Source organism: Lissotriton helveticus, chromosome 12 (genome assembly GCF_964261635.1).
Source record: "Lissotriton helveticus chromosome 12, aLisHel1.1, whole genome shotgun sequence".
NCBI lineage: Eukaryota > Metazoa > Chordata > Amphibia > Caudata > Salamandridae > Lissotriton > Lissotriton helveticus.
The window spans coordinates 20,916,037-20,938,669 of NC_136073.1; the positions used below are offsets into that span (position 1 = coordinate 20,916,037).

The following is a 22,633-nucleotide window of genomic DNA, read 5'->3' on the forward strand; positions in this document are numbered from 1 at the left end:
TCAATCCTAGAAAAAATTTGAAGAGACAAACTGATAGGGATCTTCTCCCCTGTAATCGGATTGCTGAGGAGATTAGTTTCTTCTGCCTCTCTTCTGAAGGGAAAGCTTTGCAAAACCTTGTATCCAGAAGGGAGCCCAGGAACTTGACCCTCCTGGATGGAACAATGACTGACTTGTCCCTGTTGAGACATAGACCCAGGCCTTTGAAAAGTTGGATGCAATTTTCGACTGCCCTGGACGCTGCCTGAGAAGACGAGCCTCGATCAACCAATCGTCTAGGTAAGGGAAAACTTCTAGAGATTGTTTCCTTAAGAACACCGCTACCGGGGCCAATAATTTTTTGAAAATCCACGGAGCGGATCTGAGCCCGAAGGGCAGGACCTTGAACTGAAAGTGGCTCTTGGCTACTGTGAAATGTAAAAAATTTCTGTGAGCTGGGTGGATCGGAATGTGGAAATATGCGTCCTGGAGATCCAGAGTCGCCATGTAATCCCCTGGATTTAGAAGACGCAAGACATCCTGAAGAGAGACCATTCGAAAGGAGAATTTTATGAGATCGGTGTTGAGCTCCCTCAGGTCTAAGATCGGGCACCATTTTTCTTCCGTCTTCTGAATGAGGAAAAATCTGGAATAGAACCCTTTTCCTTTTTGTGAGAGTGTCACTGGTTCTATCGCTCCCTTGGTGAGCAGATGCGAGACTTCGAGATGGAGAAGGTGCAGATGTTTTGATTATGTGGCACGAGGGGCTCTTGGAGGTGGTAAATTTTGGAATTCTAATGTATGGCCAAAACGAACGATCTGTAGGACCCACTGATCTGTTGTTATGATCTTCCAGCAATCGAGAAAATTCATAATCCTTCCCCCTATCTTTGAAACAAGAGGTGAAGAACCAGTAGGCAGAGCCAGGGAGCCGCTATTGGCGTTTAGAGGTGTCTCTCCCCTGACACCCTTGTCTACCTCTGGAAGATTGGCGAGAGAAAGACGCTGATTGATTTTGCCACTCAGAGTACTGAGGCTTATATGATTGAGAGGATTGCGAATAAGAGGAATATCGTTGTTGATAGCCACCCCTGTATGTAGAAAATCCTTTGCCTCTTACTCCCCGGAAAGGCACTTTTCGGTATTGGAGCGTGCCGGAGGATTTTGCCGTCTCGGTGTCCTTCTTAATGTCCTGCAAAGCATCATTTATATGCTTGCCAAACAGCATGTCCCCGTCAAAAGGCAGATCCAGAATCTTGTTCTGCACCTCCGGGCAAAACCAGGTACATCTCAGCCAACCCTGACGTCTCAGGACCGCTGATCCCGCTAAGGCACGAAAAGCCATAGTAGCAATGTCCATTGCACAATCTATAATTTCCGAGGAAGATCTTTCCCCCTTCTTCTAGAATCTTTTTGGCTTCCATCTTGGCACTCTCTGGAAGCTGATCAATGAAAGAAGAGAGATCGCACCACATTTGGCGATCGTATCGTCCCAAAATTGCGAGTACGTTCGAGGCCCGAACAAGGAGACTAGACATCGAAGAGAACCTCTTCCCAACATTATCCAAGCACCTGCCTTCTCTATCTGGCGGTGCCGTCAGGGGTGCCGCGGGGTTCCTCGATTTTCTTTGTGCTGCCTGGGAAATAACCGAGTCCGGTTTAGGTTGACCAATAAGACATGCAGGACTGTCCTCCGGGCCTTATATTTCTTTTCCAGGAGTTACAGTAGCTGGAGACTGCATCACTTTTTTGCCCTCACTCCAAACATGTTCCACAATTGGGATGGAACTAATCAATTTCTTGCAGGGCTCTTTGAAGTCGTAGAGGAAACAGTCTGACTGCATGACAGGAACCGGAAAGGCCAAATCGTTTAGATGCCCTTTCCATAAGATTATGGAAGCCCCCTATATCCATTGGAGGCGAATCCTCAGGGTCCGGAGATGGCGATGCCGGATCCGGGATAACATAAGTCATTCCATTCAGTGTCAGGGTTTTGACTATGCTCCCTATCTTGGTCTTCATCAGAAGAGTCATCATCATTATCAGGCACTGTAATCACATCATGCCTTTCAGTAACAGGATGTTCACATTGTCTTCCTTCCTGGTCTCTCAGAGTCTTAGTTGAGAAGGTCCTGCAGATCTTGCACTCAGTGGCCTTGTGGTCTGGATATAAGCAATAAATACAATCTTTATGCTTATCTTCCACATAAAGTCTTTTCTTTGAGGAAGTAGCACAGGCTTTGAATAAAGCTTTCTTTTCAGACACCCTGAAGAGAAAAAAGGTTGTAGAAATCCAAATGAAGAGAAATCTGAGCAGAGCTCAAAGGAGACTCCCTTAGCACAACGTGCAGTAGAAAATCTGAGGCTCTGAGGCTTTCTCCTGAGGGTTCTATGGGGTGAGGCTGATCTGATTGTGTAAAAGAGACCAAAAGTCTGCAACCACCAAAGAGGTAGATAGGCTACAAAATGAGATAAGGCCTTACTTTCTCTTTTGTACATACTGCTACGGTATTTTCTATTTTCCGAGGCTCCCAGGCTGACGACGGGGGAATGACACAAACCATGGGAATCTATGAAAGTTCCAATACTGGGGCAATAAATGTAATTATTAGCAGATATGAAATGTAAAATTAACTTGTAAGCTGTTTCAACTATGGGTTTCAAAACTTGCAACTAAAGTATGCGGTTCCTAGCAGTGACTTTCTAAAATACATTCAGGTGTATACTACTCTTAATCAACTTTTTCCCAAAATTTTGTTGGATAAGGTCCCCTTTTTTGAAATTATAGGGAAACAATCTACCAGGATAGGCACCATCTATGAGCTATTGACACTCAACCGTACAGATGATTTGAAGTATACCGAAAGAGAGTGGTCGAGCAAATTGGCTGATCCCAATGTTGATATCGATCTATCGCTGTCGTTATCATCTAAGATATTCTTAGCCTCTAATCTAAAGGCCCAACTTTACAAAACTATATATAATTTATACTACACACCAGCAAAATTGTATGCACGGGGCAAAAGAATAAACAACAATTGTCCAAGATGTGGGCTGGGCCCTGCAGACCTAATACACATGTTTGCAGAATGTCCTAAACTAGACTTATGTAAAAAAATTATTGCTGATTATTGGGAAAAGATTTTTGGGCACAGTATTAAGGTATCATCTACATTGCATTTATTAGGTCAGGATAATACCTTGGGCCATAACAAAGAAGAATCCACATCTTTATTTTTGGGGACAGCTGTGTTTCGGATCATATTGGCAGCTTGTTGGAAAGAAGCTGAACCCCCAACTTTCCAAATGTGGCTAACCCGTCTCCTGGGAATTTACAAGCAAGAAATAGCTATTTATGGAACTAGAGGTAAAAAATCTAGAATACGGGGTGCCCAAATCTGGTCTCCTATTACTGTCTGGTTTCAGGATACAAGAAATGCTTAAATCTCTGATGTAATTCTGTTATTTTAGAAAGAATCTTGTTTTCTTCTTTTTTTTTCTTTTCTTATATATCTCTCTTTAAATAGTGTCTTTCTGTAATTTGAAATGTTGGTTTCTATAACTTGTATTCTATGTTTAAGATTATCAATTATGTAATTATCTTTTCTATTATCGGAATTTTTGCTCTAATAAAAAAAATAAAAAAGTAAGCTGTTTAAACTGGAAAAGGCTCCAACTGCCTCCTGTAATGCATTTGCGCTTTTATGCTGCATTCACCCGGAAAAACGGATCCGAGTTACAGTCCTTGCTCAACTTACAAGGTTAGGGGGACTAAACTGCTTTTCTTGCACTCTAGGGGCCACTTAGAATGTCTCCTACACCTTCATAGAATCTATTCCTGTGCGAAAAGTAGGACATGTTATACCGAAGCTTCTTTCCATCTTTTTTTTAGAATGTTAATGGTAGTTGAGAGAGCATTGCCATTACAGAGAAGTGAGAAAATGGAAAAAACTTATAGAGACCATCTAGTGAAAAGAAAAAAAACGTTCTCTTTGCCCGGTCCTGTATCCCTAACAATAACCAACAAAAGGCACTTAAGGATATTGCATTATGACTACATCAGATTAGGTTTGAGATCTATTGTGACATAATTCACTGGATTGCTCCCTTGAAGGAAATCCACATCAAAGGAACTGGCACAGATAAGCAGGGCTACTGAAATTTTGCAGCAGGAAAGGGCCAAATTATGCGGCAGGGTTGACTAGATTACGTGGCCAGATAAGGCAAACTATGCGGCATATTTTCTGATATTATTACTTTGTCATTTTGTATTTTTATACTTCACACTGTCTGGGCATAGGTTACTCCTCATTAGAAGATCCTTTTCGTACCTCGCCGCCAAAACCTGGAACACCATGCCTCTCCACCTCAGGTTATCCCTGTTGCTGACCCAATTCAGGAACGATCACAAGACCTGGCTCCTCGACTGAACTGCTGCGCCAATCGGACCTCCCACCCCCCAAGCATCTTGAGAACCTCACCTGTAAATAGTCGCAATTAACAAGTACTGATTGATTGATTAGTAGCAGTTTAACATCCAAGCCTAGTAGTGAGCAACACAAAGGTGATCAGTGAACCTTTGCAAAAGGCTTTCCACAGAGCTGGAAGACGCGTTGCTGGGATTTTAGCAACTTTGAAACCATTTGAGCTGGAAATATTTTTTTTGTTTTGTAATTTTTTTGCAGAATTATGCGGCAGATAATGGATAATGTGGCAAATGAGGGTGTTCTATAATGAAGCAAAAAAACGCACAGCCGCACTACCACATAATTCCAGTGGTCCTGCGTACATGACAGGAGGCAACTTCAATGCCAATATGTGCTGTAAAATTGTAAAATTAAAGAGCAGTCGGAGCCCCATATCAGAAATAGAACACTGATTGCATGTTACGGGCATTTGTTATAGTGCAAATGACTCACACCCGGAAGTGTATCTTGGCGCTTAGCAACTAAAATGTAAGGTGCAAAAAGACCAGTTAGAACATCCACATCTTTAGAAGATTTTAGAATTTTGAACGATCCTGGCACAACCGAATTTTCCGAGGAAGCTTGTTCCAATAAAGTGGGGCCAGATATGAGAAGGATCTGACACCAAATCTGGAAGCGTGGCTATGCGTGGTCTTTAATAAAGCTTGATTCTGCGATCTAAGCACTTGTTTAGGCTGGTATTGGCGGAGTCTGACGTGCAGGTAGGTAAGTTGCTGCTTGGTTAGTGCCTTATGAGTCAGGCAGCATAGTTTGAAAATGGCTCAATTCGTGACTGGTAGCCAGTGAAGGGCTTTCAAGATAGGAGCAGAGGACGAGCAGGAAGAAAGGTTGCAAATTAGTCGAGCCGCCGTGATCTGCAACACTTAAAGGTTGGCCAGCAATTTAGCATGTACTTCTACTATGAGTGCATTCCAGTAGGCCATTCGACTCGTAATCAGTGCCTGGACTAGGGTCTTTCTGTCTTTTTTCTCAACCTATTTCTCTTCGGTAGCACATTCTATGGCTATGCACACTTCTCCATTATATGTTATGTAGAGAGCTCTGTGTATAGCTGCCATGCAGATCCAAGCTTGCGCAAAGGCGCCATTTAGAATGCAAAATGGTTGCAATTGGCATGCAGAAAGCAAGTTGTGCGAGGGACAGGCGCAACACCCATTGGGGGCCCACCGGGCTTAAGCCCCCCCCCCACCGCCGTGTAAGCCCGGTCGGAGACCGCTTCACGGGCTGGCGACCATCTAATTGCAGCCGCACCCGAGTACTTCACAGGTCTTTAAAAGACCATTTACTTGTTAATGAGGCTTTTGTTGTGTTTTCACCCCTTTTTAGAGCCACTGCCTATATGGCTGGAAGAATTAGGCCCCCACCTCGAAAACTGGCTCTAGTTGCCCGCCTGGTGAGGGTACCATGAAGAATGCAACCTGTGCATGGTTCCATGCAAAATGTGACCTGTGCGAGCGTGTCAAGAACAACGCAACCGATATATGCGTGCCCGCATAACTTAACTTGATTACGGGTGCCAAGCTGAGCACGACCTATGTGCGGGGCTGCGGGTGCCATGAAGAAAGTGACCCGTGTATGCATGCCATGCAGAACAGAACCTGGTGACGGATGCCATGCAGAAGGAAACGTGCGCTACACAACCTGTGCACAGATTCCATGCAGAACGTGAGGCGAGCACAGGTGCCATGCAGCATGTCCCTTGCATGGGTACCAAGCCTCAAACGTCTGCATGCTGACACATGCCAAGGAGCAGCTGCTTTCAAATCTAACCCCTTGTCACATCAAACTGAAATAACCAGTGTCCGTAAACTATGCTCGCATTGGCACAATTGCTTTTAAAGAACGGCCACCGGGTGCCTGGCGCCCCCCGTGGGGCTGACATGCCCTTGTTGAACCTCAGAAACGTAGGAAGCAAGCACTGCAGCCCGCCCAGCTGTCAGTAGTGCACAGGCGGTGACGGAGACCGCCCACTGCTCACTGTGCTCACTAAGGCCCTACTCTGGCTGCCTAGGGGAAAGTATCATAGCCTACCCAGCCAGATACAGCCTTCACCGACACCTGCACGACTGAGACACCCCTGCTTAGCCCCGACCAGAGTACCGCCGGCTGTAGGAGAGCTCGCAGAAGGCACGTGTGGACTCCGCAGCCAATCAGCACTTCGGACTCCTGTGCGGTGGCCTTGGATTGGCTGAGAGCAACGCAAGGCTCCAATCCTCGGCCCCCGTACACATTAGGAGTACCGCCCAGAGTACGTTCAGCCGTGTCATTGGTTGTTATGCGACCCGGAAGTGCTAACACCTGTTAAAAGATGAAAGTGAGATATTAGACTGGATTCGGGGTCTGTCCGTGCAACTAGCGGACCTCAGAAGCCGGGATTATTGGAGGTGAGATCTGCAGCCACTGCCCGGGGTGGGGGTAGCTCCTGCTGAAGCACCGATGAAGGCACTAGGGTTACCAAAGTGAGGCGTGTAGGCACAGGGGGATAGGTTAGTAGGTATACCGTGCAGAAGTGTCCCAGTGACCTGCACCCCACACCTCTAACCCCAGCCCCCTCCAGCTTCTGGGTATACCTTGCAGAAGTGTCCCAGTGACCTGCACCCCGCACCTCTAACCCCAGCCCCCTCCAGCTTCTCATACCTTCCGGGCCAATAATGGGACTGCTCCCAAAGCCTGCGCAGTAAACACTGTTGACAACTAGTGAACCGAGCATGAAACCACACATCAACTCGGATGCTGTTATTTTGTCTATTACTGCATCTTCTAAAACAATGTGTTTTATTCACTTATATTTATTTTCACCCTAACATTTGTTTTCCAAAAATTAGCACCTGATGATTTTAAGCATCCCTTTTACAACATACTTTCATAACCACTTTTCAGTAGTTATAGTGGGATAAAATACACCCTGTGGCATAACGATGCAATTCAGGGAGTATATAGAGGAACGAGGTCAAAGGCCGAGCTTATTTATAAGGTGAAGGAACTCCGAGGAGACTTGCAATGTTCCTAAACTGTACGGCAGTGGTTATTTATAATAATAAGACATTTCTAGAGCGCCTGGCTGCACAAAAACAGTGTCCCCCCCACGCTATACCATGTAATACGCCGTGACTGCATCTCCCTTCCTGGTAACCGCCTCAAGTCTTGCTGTCTTTCTTTTTCCTGTTCATCGCAGACAAGAAGAATAACACGCATTTGCAATGTAACGGATCTCGTATTTACGCGAGTTTGAGCTAACAGCATTGTAGATGACAATGCCTTTTGTTTACGTTTTGGTTTTGAAGCATAAATAAAACGCATTGTCATTTACAATGTCAAACTCGCGTAAATGCGAGACCTATTGCATGCAAATGCTTGTTGAAAAGAGAACAGCTTCTGAAAAATGTGTTTAAAACAAATTGCCTCCGGAAGGGCAGCTTGGGGGTGGGGACAATTGGGAGGTGGGCAGGGAAGCAAGGGAGCAGCTTGAGGTGAGTGCGGTGGGGAGGAAATTGATCTAAAAAAGGAAAAAAGCCCATGTCATGGACACAACGGAGCTCCGGGCTGGGGGAAGACTTAGCAAGACTGAATGAGCGGGTTTGGATATTTGAGGGGAGGAAGCCAGAGAGAACTAGATAACATATGCAGGCTTCCATGCGGGCCTTGTTAGGTCTCGGGACCTGTCAATGCGCATGCGCATTGAGTGGAGCGAGACTATAGGGGCTTAAACAGACTTTAACTAACTGGCGATTTGATGCTGTGCCCGTGCGCTTTTAGGTCAATGCGCAAGCGCATTGACTTAAAATGCGCGTGCACAGCATCAAATCGCCAGCCATCTGTTCCCCTGCAGCTCTTCCCGCTCCGCCCCACAAGCTTCCCCCAGCGTGCGCTCTGGCTCAGCCGAGCCGCACTCCTCCCACACCTTTGAAGTGAAGCTTCACTTCAAAGGCCCCTGCTGCTTCACACTGTGTCGCATTTCTCCTCCCCCCCTCCCCACAGCAATCAATCAATCAATCAATCACTGACACTTATAGAGCGCGCTACATACCCATAGGGTCTCAAGGCGCTTAGGGGAGGGGGGGGGGGTGCCGCTACTGCTCGAACAGCCAGGTCTTCAGCTTCTTCCTGAAGGAGAGGTGGTCTTGGGTCAGGCGCAGGTCGGTCGGGAGGGAGTTCCAGGTCTTGGCGGCCAGGTGGGAGAAGGACCTTCCTCCTGTGGTTGCTCTTCGGATGCGGGGGACGGCGGCGAGGGCGTGGTTGGCTGAGCGGAGGTGGCGTTTGGGAGCGTAGAAGTTGATCCGGCTGTTGAGGTAGCCTGGGCCTTGGTCGTGTAGGGCTTTGTGTGCGTGGGTGAGGAGGCGGAAGGTGATTCTTTTGTTGACGGGGAGCCAGTGAAGGTCTCTCAGATGTCCGGAGATGTGGCTGTGTCGTGGGATGTCGAGGATGAGTCTGGCTGAGGCGTTCTGGATCCGCTGGAGTCTCTTCTGAAGCTTGGCGGTGGTACCGGCGTAGAGGGCGTTGCCGTAGTCCAGTCGGCTAGTGACGAGGGCCTGGGTGACGGTCTTCCTGGTCTCGGTGGGGATCCACCAGAAGATCTTCCGTAGCATGCGTAGGATGTTGAAGCACGCTGAGGAGACGGCGTTGACTTGCCTGGTCATGGAGAGGGAGGAGTCCAGGATGAAGCCCAGGTTGCGTGCATGGTCTGTCGGTTTGGGTGCGGTGCCCAGGGCGGGAGGCCACCAGGAGTCGTCCCAGGCGGAGGGTGAAGAGCCCAGGATGAGGACCTCCGTCTTGTCCGAGTTCAGTTTCAGGCGGCTGGTCGTCATCCACTCGGCTACCTCTTTCATCCCTTCGTGTAGGTTGGCTCTGGCGGTGGCGGGGTCGTTGGTCAGGGAGAGGATCAGCTGGGTGTCGTCGGCGTAGGAGATTATGCTGAGGTTGTGTTGGCGTGCGATGGCCGCGAGGGGGCTCATGTAGATGTTGAAGAGGGTGGGGCTCAGAGAGGATCCTTGAGGGACGCCGCCGATGACTTCGGAGGCCTCTGACTTGTACGGTGGTAGGCGGACTCTCTGTGTTCTTCCGTCGAGGAAGGAGATGATCCATTCCAGCGCCTTGTCCTGGATTCCGACGTTGCTGAGGCGCTGTACTAGGGTGCGGTGGCAGACCGTGTCGAATGCCGCGGAGAGGTCTAGGAGGATGAGGGCCGCTGTTTCTCCGTTGTCCATCAGGGCTCGGATGTCATCGGTGGCGGCGATGAGGGCGGTCTCGGTGCTGTGATTGGCTCGGAAGCCGGACTGTGAGGGGTCGAGGGATCCATTCGTCTCGAGGAAGGCGGCCAGCTGCTTGTTGACGGTCTTCTCGATGACTTTGGCCGGGAACGGGAGGAGCGAGATGGGACGGTAGTTCTTGAGTTCGGTGGGGTCTGCTGTTGGTTTCTTGAGTAGAGCGCTGAGTTCGGCGTGCTTCCAGCTCTCAGGGAAGGTGGCGGTGTTGAAGGATGTGTTGATGATGTCTCGCAGGTGGGGTGCGATGACCGCGTCGGCCTTGTTGAAGACGTGGTGAGGGCAGGGGTCGGTCGGTGATCCGGAGTGGATGGAGTTCATCGTGCGGATGGTGTCTTCGGTGCTGATCGGGGTCCAGGCGTGGAGGGTGGTGGTGGGGGGAGGTTGTTCGGTCATGGTGTGCGTTGGTTGTTTGTTGAAGCTGTTGTGTATGTCCGCGATCTTGTTGTGGAAGTAGGAAGCGAGGGAGTCGCAGAGGTCTTGCGATGGGGTGATGTCGTTGGTTCCTGCGCTGGGGTTGGATAGCTCTTTCACGATGTTGAAGAGTTCCTTGCTGTTGTGCGCGTTGTTGTCCAGCCGGTCTTTGAATGCAGTTTTCTTGGCGGCGCGGATCAGCTGGTGGTGCTTCCGAGTGGCCAGTTTGAGGGTGGTCCTGTTGTCCGGTGTAGGTTCCCTTCTCCAGACTTTCTCGAGGGCTCGGCAGTTCTTCTTGGAGCTCTTGAGTTCGTCGGTGAACCATGGGGCTTTCTTGCTGCCGGGTCTGCTGGGCGGGGTTCTCAGCGGGGCGAGCTCGTCCGCGCAGATGCTGATCCACTTCGTGAGGTTGTCGGCGGCCTGGCTGGGGTTCGCTGAGCTGGCAGGAGGGTGCTGGCTCAGGGAGGTGGCGAGCTGGTCTGCTGTGATCTTGTTCCAGCTTCTGCGGGCGGCCTGTCGCTGGTGGTGGTGAGTCGTCGTTCTCCTGAAGGTGAAGTGGACGCAGCTGTGGTCCGTCCAGTGAAGCTCTGTGGCGTGGCTGAAGGCGACGTCTGTGCTGGAAGAGAAGACTGCGTCGAGTGTGTGTCCGGCGAGGTGGGTGGGGGTGGACACCAGCTGCTTGAGTCCCAGATTGGCGAGGTTGTCGAGCAGGGTGCTGGTGTTGCGGTCGTTGTTGTTCTCCAGATGGAAGTTGAGGTCCCCCAGGAGGATGTAGTCAGCGGAGGGGAGGGCATGCGGGCTGATGAAGTCGGCGATGTCCTCGCTGAATTGTGTGCGTGGTCCCGGGGGTCGGTAGATCAGGGTGCCTCTAAGGGTGGTGGTTGGGTTGGTGTGGATCTGGAAATGCAGGTGTTCGGCGTTGGTCAGGGTGTTGTCGGTGCTGGTCGTGAGACGGATGGTGTTCCTGTGGATGATGGCGATGCCTCCTCCCATCTGGTTGGTGTTGCGGTCCCTCCGGACGATCTTGTAGCCCTCTGGGATGGCGATGGCGATGTCGGGGGCTGAAGAGGCGTTCATCCAGGTCTCCGTGAGGAAGGCGACGTCAGGGGCTGTGGCGTCTAGGAGGTTCCAGAGTTCGATGGCGTGTCTGTGGACGGAGCGGGTGTTGAGCAGGATGCACTTGAGGTGGGTGCTGCTGGTGTTCGACTTGGCGGGTGCTGGTGCGAGGCAGGTCCGGATGCAGGTGAACTCGCAGGCGTGGCAGCTGAAAGGTCCGTGGGTGCGTCGTGGGGTGGCTTGGTGGAAATCTGGGAGTCGGCCGGTGTTAAGTGCGATGAGGGTGGCGGCGGAGTACGTCAGGCGGGTCGGTCGGGGTCTTCGTGGGCCAGGGGTCCTGGCACTGGTCGCGGTCCGGTCGCGGACGGGCGCAGACGGGCTTACCTTTGGCGCACAATCGGCGCACCCGCTGCGCGTGGCCGCTGCGCGTTCGCACGGTCGCCATATAAGGCGAAGTGCGCGGGTGGGCGGAGCAGCTGGGAGGCGGGAGCGGGGAGGGAACAGAAGAAAAAAGGGGCGGGGTCTGCGGTGGTGGCGGGAAGCGGGGAGCGGGGAGGGAAGACGGGGGGCGGCGAGGAGGGCGGGAACAGAAGGAGGGCGCTAGCACGGGCAAAGCTATTGCCAAACAAGCGCAAATGTAGACAAAAACAATCTAACACGGGCCAAGCGCTAGGGATAAAAATACAAGCACAAGTTTAGCGCAAAACAGGGAAAACGGGCTAAACACAATGAAAAAAAAATACAAGCACAAGTTTACAGCAAAACAGGGAAAAACGGGCTAAACACTATGAGAGAAAAATACAAGCACAAGTTTACAGCAAAACAGGGAAAAACGGACGACTGCAGGGTCAGCCGGCCGCGAGGCAGGCAGCGAGGCAGAGAGCGAGGAGAGGGGGCACACGCAGCAGCTGGTGGCCGTGCGGCGCGGGGGTGTCCCACAAGTGGAGCGGGGGTGTCCCACAAGTGGAGCAATGCCCTCCGCCGTCCGTACTTTCACTTTGACGGCCGCAGGCCGTCTCTCGTGTTTCTCCTCCCCCCTCCCAGTGTACTTTTCTTTTTTTTAAACTTGTTCTTTTCAGTGTGCAGCACACATGCCCTTACAAATCTGCAACATATTATGCTTCACTTCAGAGCATTGCCACCGTTTTAACTTTTGAAAAACTTTTGCAAGCAGGAGAAAGCTGTAAACGAACATGGAGGGAACGTCGATCTCATTTGGTCAGTCATCAGCAGTATGGCACTTCATTGTTAGAAACAGGAAGTACGGTGCTACTTTCCTCAGACCTCGGCTTGGTGGCCGGAAGTTTTTTGTATTACCATAGAGCGCTATAGTCCATGCGAGTCTCTATGGTTATGTTCGGAGCTAGCTCAATGAGTAAAGAAGGGAACAGATGCTGTAGCATAGTCAGCGCATTCAAGCATGTTGTGTTTAATAAATGTAACAAGATTTTGTGCGCTCCATGATGTACAGGCCGTGATTCTGAAAAACAAGCACTTGCAATGCAATAGATCTCGCGTTTACACGAGTTTCAGCTATTGGCAATGTAAATGACAATCCCTTTTATTTATGTTTTAAAAACCAAAACATAAATAAAAGGCATTTTCATGTACAATGCTAATACCTCAAACTTGAGTAAATGTGAGACCTATTGCATTGCAAATGCTTGTTTTTCAGTTACTTGTTCAGTTCCTTACCTAGTGGGTCAATTGGCTGCTGCAAGATGCTTGACTGTCTGATCAAAGTCAAAGAAACTTTATTTCGATTGATTTTACAATCATAAAAGTACATTATAGAAAATATTTGCAACAATTTTATAAAAATTTTCATAAGTACAATATTAACTAATACATAAGGAAAATGTTAAATTAATCTTTAAAAAAGAATCGTCTGGACAATGATGCCATGATTAGCAAAAAGCTATATACATAGAAATTATGCACATAAAATTTACAATGCAGAAACCGCTAATTGAGATCGAATTTTCAGACATGCCTTTAGAAAGCAAGCTATACATTTTGCAACAAATTGGGTGTCTAAAAACTGTAGTGCCAAAAGAGCAGGTCTACATCTTCTCAGACCTATTTGTCGGAGAAGTGGGACCAGCCACCGTTTACGCGGGGACTCGTAGAAGCTACAGAATAAGATTACGTGCAATGTAGACTGAGGGGTACAGTCGTCACAGGGACATCTAATTAATTCACGTTGCCAGTCTAAGGGCTCTGGAAACGAGACAAGTCGATAAAAGGAATCAAAACGAAATCTTGTTAAAACGTATCTGTCATAATTTGACAAATAAAAAGTCAGATAAGGTTGTATACCAGGGGAGGATTGAATCGCCATTAATTGGGTATTTGATTGTTTACCAATTTCTGAGCACATGCGAAGGTCTTTTAAATGGGTAACACATAGGTTCTTCAAGGTCTTTCTGGGTATGTCCACTAGTGAGGGAGGAATGGTGAAAAAAGCTAGACAGTTCAAATCATTCAGAAAATTAAAAACATAAAGTAGCCAGGGAATCTTTTTCCAGTGGGTCAATGACAGAAAATCGGTTATTAGCGACCGTGAAAGATGACATTGCTCCTTGGTCCATATACGGTGCCAAAGGAGGATCGGTTGGTATCTAATGGTGTCAGATAGATAATCCAAACCGAGCTCGATATGACTGCCGTAATTAGGAGCGCTTCGAGGGAGAGCTAATACATATTTCAAGAAGTCGTTTTCGGTTACTTGGAGCTCACCAGCAGGAGCATGGCCCCATACGCCCGCTCCATAGGTGGCCACACTTAAGCATTTGGCTTGGTAGATTTTAAGTATCACAGCAGGAGCGGGCTTACCCAACTTCCTGGAAAAAGAAGTCAACGCTGCTGTTGTACGCTGAAATTGCATTTTTTTACTGGTGATGGCATTTTTCCAGGAGTTTTGATCATCGATAAGGATTCCCAAGTAAGGATATTTCCTGGCGTTTTCTAATCTGGTATTGTCGATATAGAGAGGTTTGCATTTCTGAGCTTTCTTGCCAGTATGCATAACGAAAGTCTTGGATTTATTTACTTTTAAACCAAGAGAAAGCATATATTGACAATACTTGTCCAGTTGGAGTTGGAGCTGATTTGGTGTTCTAGCTAGAATGACGGAATCGTCAGCATATAGTAGTGCTGGGATTGGACGGGTGTTTATGCAGGGGAGATCCTTGCCGCCTACCAGCATAGCTTGCTCCAGTCCGTTTGTGTAGATGTTAAATAAGAATGGAGCAAGGACGCACCCCTGTCTGACGCCTTTTGCAATGCTGAATGAATCCGATAGCTCTCCATTAATGCCATACCTCACACATGCTTTGGCATCCGTGTAGAGCTCTCGAAGAAATTTCAAGAGTGGAGGATCTACTCCCAGATTGCTCAAGATCTCCCATAACTTGGAATGGATTACGCAGTCAAATGCGGAACTTAGGTCCACATAGACCAGATAAAGGTTTCCGCTTTTAGCCCTAGCATATTTACCCATAAGTAGTGTCAAATTAAGGGCCTGTTCTACAGTACCCAATCCCTCCTGGAACCCAAACTGGAGGTCGGTTATGATCTTCTTCTCTTTGGCCCAATCCTGGAGTCGCTCCAGGATGAGCCTCCCGGCGACCTTGCCCAGCGAGTCCAAGAGGGAGATGGGTCTGTAGCATGCTGGGTTGTCGCGTTCTCCCTTTTTAAAAATGGGTAGAAGCACAGATGTAGACCAGGAGTCGATTAAGCCGGCCTGTGAGGCTGCGGACATGACTTGCGTAACAATTGGGGACCATAAGTCTAGATTACTCATGAAGATGTCAAGTGGAACTCCATCTGGGCCGGGAGCTTTTCCGGTCTTCGAGGAAGTCAGTGCAGCAGTGACCTCTGTGAGGTCGAAGTGGAGGTCAATAGGATAGATATTATCCGTGGTAAGGACCTCCTCACCGGTTCGAGAGGCCAAAGTTGCAGAGGAGAAATCCCCGAAGATCTGTGAGTAGTGAGCGACCCATTTTTCAGCAGGTACAGCCACATCAAGGTGACGAACAGCTGTAGCGTCCGCTACAAAGGGGGACTTGACTGTTCGCCAAAATAGCGAGCTATCCTTACTTCTTGTGCTCTCATGGAGTTGAGCCCAGAGATTGTTTTTTATTTCCCTTTTACGGGTTTTTTGGGCCAGTTTATAATTCCTTCTTAATGAGGCTATTAGGGCCGTGTCCCTATCTTGACTATGGAGTGCTCTTTTTAGCGCACTAAGGGCTTTGCGGCAACGGGAGTCAAACCATCCCCGGCAGTCCTTATCATGTGCCTTATGTTGGCGAATTAGCTCCTGCCGGATAGCTTCTAGGATATTGCCAAAAGTGGAAAGGATCATATGAGGAGGTGAGGTCTCCTCTAAACAGATGTATATTAGGGGAAGAATTTTTTGGATGATCTTATTGGTGACCTCCTTGGGGTTGATCTTTGACCATTTTACTGTGTAGCCATTGGTTTTGTCCATCACCAGAGATTGCTGGGTTAGAAGAGTGGACTTACTGTTAGTTAAAGAAACTGTGTTAAATGTAATGGTAATACTGTTAGAGTAGTGATCACTTGAAGGATCAGTGCCTGTTATGAAATGTTTTAAACGGTTCTTTAGGGTTTGCGAACACAGGATGTAGTCGATGATGGAGGACAGGCCTCTACCATGAAAGGTCGGCTTGAACTCGACAGCAGGACATACTGATTCATTCGCAAACTCGAGTTCTAATGAAAAAAGACAGTCGTTTAAAAGGCTCCCAGTGCTGGAGTGTATAAAGTGGGTGATAGGGGAATCATGTTCATCTTGGAGGCCGCAGATGCCTTTTTTATAGTTGCTGCACAGATAGACATTAAAATCCCCACCCCACACAACATAGCATTGCAACTGCAGTTTCTTAGCTCTCTGTTCATGCAGATATAAAGTGATTTCTGACAAAGACTTTGCACAATCAGCAGGTGAGAGATTGTTATACATATTGATAAAATAATAAACAGAACTTTTATCAGAGGCTAGCTTTAAAATTTGGATGGATGGAGACACTAAAGGTACCTTTATAGACATAAACGAAATTTGATTAGAAAGATAGATAGCTAAGCCGCCCTTTGATCTACCATGGATGGACGGACTGGCGGGGATGTGAAAAGTTTTGTATCCCTGAATGTGGATGGGGTCAATAGCCCAGGTTTCCTGGAGGCAAACTATATTGTGTTTGTTAATCACATCAATCCATGACTGAAGATGTATCTTAGATCTGAGGCCCGCCACATTCCAATAAATGACTGGAAGATCCCAAGTTGATGGTAGAATGGAGTTAGAGTTCTGTGGTTGTGCAAGAATTATTGAATCGTCGGTCTGTGTGATTGGGAAAGGGGTAAAAGAGGAAAGTTGTAAATCACAGGAGATTGAGGAGTTGTGTTGTTGCCTCGTGTGTGGTTCTTCAGAGAGGGATGGGTGAACGTGACTAGGGTCTTGAACCAGAGGAATTTTCGGATAGAAGGATAAATCCGACAAAGAGGTATTAAATTTGGAAAGTGAGCCGGACGGGATTGGCGGAATTTGGATGTTATTACTGACTTTGTCGTTAGTGAAAGGGACGGATGGTCAGTCGACCATATCCAGGCATTCATATCTGTTGGTTAGAGGTGGGCCTCTCCAATTAGTAAAATGACCAGGGGCTGGATTGCTAAATCCATAGCCTGCCCAATGGCCTCGGTCTATATTCCCACCCCAGTTCCCCACGTTTGTCCAGGTCCAAGGGGGACCGGCATTATGTCGTGGGGCCGGGGGGTAGAAATATGACAGGCTGTGAGTGGCTATCCCTTCAGTAGTTGTGTGGTCTCCCCAGGAGCAAATGTGCTCTACTGTATTAGGATCGGCGAAGTTCACTATGACACAATCGCCCTGGATAGTTTTGGGCACGGTACCTAGCCAGGGGACTCTTCGCACAGTGGTGACTCTGTTGTCCAAATAAGTGGGTAGAGGTCTGTTGTTGGACAACCAGTATATTATTTTGTTTTTTAACGACCAGACCGGTTCGTCCTGGTTAGGTGAAAGTTCCGGGACACCTGTCATGATTACTACATAGGGGGATGCCTCAGGCGGAAGATGGATAGGATGGGTCCTCCTCTTTCTATTTCTCGGAATGGTGTTAAATCCAACAGGGTGATTAGGGAGGGTGGGGACCGGGGTGGGTAAGGCAGGGGGAGGTTTTGGTTGGGTGGACGTCTGTTTCTTGGAGTTGGTTGGCAGTTGGTTCAATGAGGGATTGGGTAGTTTAGGTGGTGCTTGGGCCTTGGTTACAGTTGATAGTGGCTGTTTTTGTAATGGTTCCTGTGGGACCTTCTGGTTCGTTTTAGAGGGATTCGGTGCGATCGGGTCTAACTTAGATGTTTTTGGATTCGGATTAGTAGGTCTCCCTTGTGCTGAATTGGAGTCTATGGTGGGAGCTTTACTTGAATTCAGGGCTAGAGACAGTTGGGTTAGTCGGAATTCAACCTGTTGGACTGACTTTTCTATAGGTTTTAGATAAAACCTAATTAAGTCTCAGATTTTGCTAAGCAGTAAGCTGTCGTTGCTACAGGTGTTAGTAGTTAGATTACCGTCGTCAACCATACCACCTTCACTGTCGTCGCTACTAGAACTACTAGAGCTAATATTTAAATTATCTGTGGTAAAGTTAGTTATGTGTACAAGTGAGGAAGGGGGTAGATGGTTGGGAGTTTGAACAAGGTCAATGGACTGCATGGGGGGATGGGACGTAAGGGGGGTAATGGGGATAGTTGTAGGAAGGGAGTTGGCGGAACGGTGAGGCTTATAAGTTTTCCTTCTATTCTTTTTTTTGGGTATTGCACCTTCCCGTAAGCCCCTGTCTGCGGTTGGAGGGGGGGCAGCATCGGTTTGGGTTGCAAAAATAGCTGGAGATTTTTCTAGGGACTGTAACAGATGTGATTGAGAAAGATCTAGGGATGCGGACAGATCCACTGTGCAAGGGACTGTGTGAATCTCCGCATGCTCTAGCAGTGGAGAGGGTAGCTCTACAGGGCGCTGGGGAGTTTTTGCAGTAGCCAGTAAGCCCAATGAAGAGCGTCTGGCAATGTCCAGGTCCTGAGAAACTCTCCGATCCAACAGGATGATGCCCTGCTCAATGGCCTCGTTGGCTTTAGTTATAAATTGGTCTATCGGCCCGATAACTTGAGCAGCAGCCTGGGCCTGTTTTTTAACAGTATTCCTGGTGGTTCTGGGGGACATCATACAGTGTACTCCGTAACAATGATGACAATATTGGGGGTACTAACTATAAACTAGTTTCAGCTAGGTTGGATGTACATACAATAACAACAATGATGGAAGGGGGGAAGCAGAAGTAAGTAGGGTGGCCCAGTCCAGTCTTGCCCGGTCTTGAACGGGCTTAAACGGGCCCGCCCTTGGCCCGGGCTTCGCCCGTGCTTCGACCCGCGCGCGTCCCGCGTCGCGGGGAGGAGTCCGTCAGTAATGACCGTGAAGGCGGTGGGCGTGGCCGCCGGGGGAAGAGGCACCAGCTGCGCAAGTTTGGGATTGCTGGTCCTCGCAGTCCCCCGGTCGGTGTAGTTCTAATGGCCCCTCAAGCCTCAACCCACAGTGCTCTCAGCTGGGAGCAGTGAATACTTCTGCCGAATGCAGAAGGCGCTCCCACCAGCGAGTGCAGACGAGTGGGGAGGCGAGCAGTTCCACAGGGCGAGGGAAAGAGTATTTTACACCAGGTCCTCGTGTCAGTAGTCAGATTCCAAGTATGAGCGGCACCCGCGAAGCGGGTGTCGCGAAAGGTAAAGGGCTGCAAGCAGTGGGCGTGGCCGCCGGGGGAAGAGGCACCAGCTGCGCAAGTTTGGGATTGCTGGTCCTCGCAGTCCCCCGGTCGGTGTAGTTCTAATGGCCCCTCAAGCCTCAACCCACAGTGCTCTCAGCTGGGAGCAGTGAATACTTCTGCCGAATGCAGAAGGCGCTCCCACCAGCGAGTGCAGACGAGTGGGGAGGCGAGCAGTTCCACAGGGCGAGGGAAAGAGTATTTTACACCAGGTCCTCGTGTCAGTAGTCAGATCAGACTGTCTGATCACCTGCAGTGATCTGGCAGCGTCAACTGCTGCCAGATCACGTCTTGTTTCTTACTCTCCTAATGGACTAAAGGTAGAGCAGCGTTCCTTGCGTGCAGGGCCCATGGCACTCTGGCCACACCACAGGGATCTGGAGCGGGCAAGGACTTTGGAGAGTCAAGCAATGCATGTCCATGTAAATTTGAGGATGGCCTAGACAGGCGTTATATATTTTCGATATTCAGTCGGTAATGGAGATGTGACTTTAGCACAGAAATGTTTGTTTTGCTTCAATGACTCTCGCTTGCGTCCTACTTCTCGCACTTTTTTTCATTAGTGGGGTGCTTGTTCGCTGAATATAAATGTTTACCTTTTACCACGTGCACCCTGGATCTTGTATGCATTACCCTAAGTTCACAGTGTTATCTGCCATGATGTTGTCAGAGTAGGTAGGATCTCCTGTCTCCAACAGGAGAAGGTCTGGGTATGGGAGCCACTGTATGCAGGATGTGATGGAGAACACAGATCGAGTAGCAACAAGTATTGGCAAAGCAGATCCGTCTCACCCTTGGGACTTATTGGATTGCCAATGGTGTTTAACGATGGTCTGCAGCATGGATAAAGTGGACCCCACTGCGCCCCCACTTAAAAAATTAAAAGCTGCACTCAACAAGGGCGGTTCAACACTGAGGGCAGGGAAGAGCAGAAGTAACACGGAGTCCAGGGAAGGGCAGAAGGAACACTGAGGGCAGGGAAGGGCAGAAGGAACACTGAGGGCAGGGAAGGGCAGAAGGAACACTGAGGGCAGGGAAGGACAGAAGGAACACTGAGGGCAGGGAAGAGCAGAAGGAACACTGAGGACAGGGAAGAGCAGAAGGAACACTGAGGACAGGGAAGGACAGAAGGAACACTGAGGGCAGAGAAGGACAGAAGGAACACTGAGGGCAGGGAAGGACAGAAGGAACACTGAGGGCAGGGAAGGGCTGAAGCATCACGGAGGCCAGGGAAGAGCTGAAGCAACACTGAGGGCAGGGAAGAGCAGAAGCAACACGGAGGCCAGGGAAGAGCAGAAGCAACACGGAGGCCAGGGAAGGGCAGAAGGAACACTGAGGGCAGGAAAGGGCAGAAGGAACACTGAGGGCAGGGAAGGGCAGAAGGAACACTGAGGGCAGGGAAGGACAGAAGGAACACTGAGGGCAGGGAAGGACAGAAGGAACACTGAGGGCAGGGAAGGGCTGAAGCATCACGGAGGCCAGGGAAGGACAGAAGGAACACTGAGGGCAGGGAAGGACAGAAGGAACACTGAGGACAGGGAAGGACAGAAGGAACACTGAGGACAGGGAAGGACAGAAGGAACACTGAGGACAGGGAAGGGCTGAAGCAACACTGAGGGCAGGGAAGGGCTGAAGCAACACTGAGGGCAGGGAAGGGCTGAAGCAACACTGAGGGCAGGGAAGAGCAGAAGGAACACTGAGGGCAGGGAAGGGTAGAAGGAACACTGAGGGCAGGGAAGGGCAGAAGGAACACTGAGGGCAGGGAAGGGCAGAAGGAACACTGAGGGCAGGGAAGGGCAGAAGGAACACTGAGGGCAGGGAAGGACAGAAGGAACACTGAGGGCAGGGAAGGGCTGAAGCATCACGGAGGCCAGGGAAGGACAGAAGGAACACTGAGGGCAGGGAAGGACAGAAGGAACACTGAGGACAGGGAAGGACATAAGGAACACTGAGGACAGGGAAGGGCTGAAGCAACACTGAGGACAGGGAAGGACAGAAGGAACACTGAGGACAGGGAAGGACAGAAGGAACACTGAGGGCAGGGAAGGGCTGCAGCAACACTGAGGACAGGGAAGGACAGAAGGAACACTGAGGACAGGGAAGGGCTGAAGCAACACTGAGGGCAGGGAAGGGCTGAAGCAACACTGAGGGCAGGGAAGGACAGAAAGAACACTGAGGGCAGGGAAGGACAGAATATCCACATTTGTAAAGCGCACAATCACCCGTTAGGGTCTCTAGGCGCTGGGGGCCGTCGGGAAGATTAAGCAAGCTATTGCCCAGAGTCACATGGTGCTGGGCTAATCTGCCGCCGGATACGGGGATCGAACCCTGATCCCCAGATTCCGGAGTCAGTCGCCCTGGCCGTGGCGCCACACCTCTTCCACCGAAGGAACCAGAAGGAACACTGAGGGCAGGGAAGGGCTGAAAGAACACTGAGGACAGGGAAGGACAGAAGGAACACTGAGGGCGGGGAAGGGCTGAAAGAACACTGAGGACAGGGAAGGACAGAAGGAACACTGAGGGCGGGGAAGGGCTGAAGCAACACTGAGGGCAGGGAAGGGCTGAAGCATCACGGAGGCCAGGGAAGGACAGAAGGAACACTGAGGGCAGGGAAGGGCAGAAAGGAACACTGAGGGCAGGGAAGGGCAGAAGGAACACTGAGGGCAGGGAAGGACAGAAGGAACACTGAGGACAGAGAAGGGCTGAAGCATCACGGAGGCCAGGGAAGGACAGAAGGAACACTGAGGGCAGGGAAGGGCTGAAAGAACACTGAGGGCGGGGAAGAGCAGAAGCATCACGGAGGCCAGGGAATGACAGAAGGAACACTGAGGACAGGGAAGAGCAGAAGCATCACGGAGGCCAGGGAAGGACAGAAGGAACACTGAGGACAGGGAAGGGCTGAAGCAACACTGAGGACAGGGAAGAGCAGAAGGAACACTGAGGGCAGGGAAGGGCTGAAAGAACACTGAGGACAGGGAAGAGCAGAAGGAACACTGAGGGCAGGGAAGGGCTGAAAGAACACTGAGGGCAGGGAAGGACAGAAGGAACACTGAGGACAGGGAAGGGCTGAAGCAACACTGAGGGCAGGGAAGAGCAGAAGGAACACTGAGAGCAGGGAAGGGCTGAAAGAACACTGAGGACAGGGAAGGACAGAAGGAACACTGAGGACAGGGAAGGGCTGAAGCAACACTGAGGGCAGGGAAGAGCAGAAGGAACACTGAGGGCAGGGAAGGGCTGAAAGAACACTGAGGGCGGGGAAGGGCTGAAAGAACACTGAGGACAGGGAAGGACAGAAGGAACACTGAGGACAGGGAAGGACAGAAGGAACACTGAGGACAGGGAAGGACAGAAGGAACACTGAGGGCAGGGAAGGACAGAAGGAACACTGAGGACAGAGAAGGGCAGAAGGAACACTGAGGGCGGGGAAGGGCTGAAGCAACACTGAGGGCAGGGAAGGGCTGAAGCAACACTGAGGGCAGGGAAGGGCTGAAGCAACACTGAGGGCAGGGAAGGGCTGAAGCATCACGGAGGCCAGGGAAGGACAGAAGGAACACTGAGGGCAGGGAAGGACAGAAGGAACACT

The 22,633-nt window shown here is 49.8% G+C and overlaps 2 protein-coding genes across 4 annotated transcripts in view; one reads left to right on the plus strand and one right to left on the minus strand.

Moving 5' to 3' along the window:
• The window catches only part of LOC144798327 (nuclear receptor subfamily 2 group F member 6-like), a 768,088-nt gene that overhangs the window by 694,246 nt on the left and 51,209 nt on the right, over nt 1-22,633 (minus strand). The gene's annotated exons all lie outside the window — the stretch shown is intronic.
• Nucleotides 6,715-22,633, plus strand: part of BABAM1 (BRISC and BRCA1 A complex member 1) — a 57,117-nt gene continuing 41,198 nt past the window's right edge. Inside the window, exon 1 of the mRNA XM_078669152.1 lies at nt 6,715-6,850. The gene's annotated coding sequence lies outside the window, so the exon portion shown is untranslated. The remainder of the gene's footprint in view (nt 6,851-22,633) is intronic.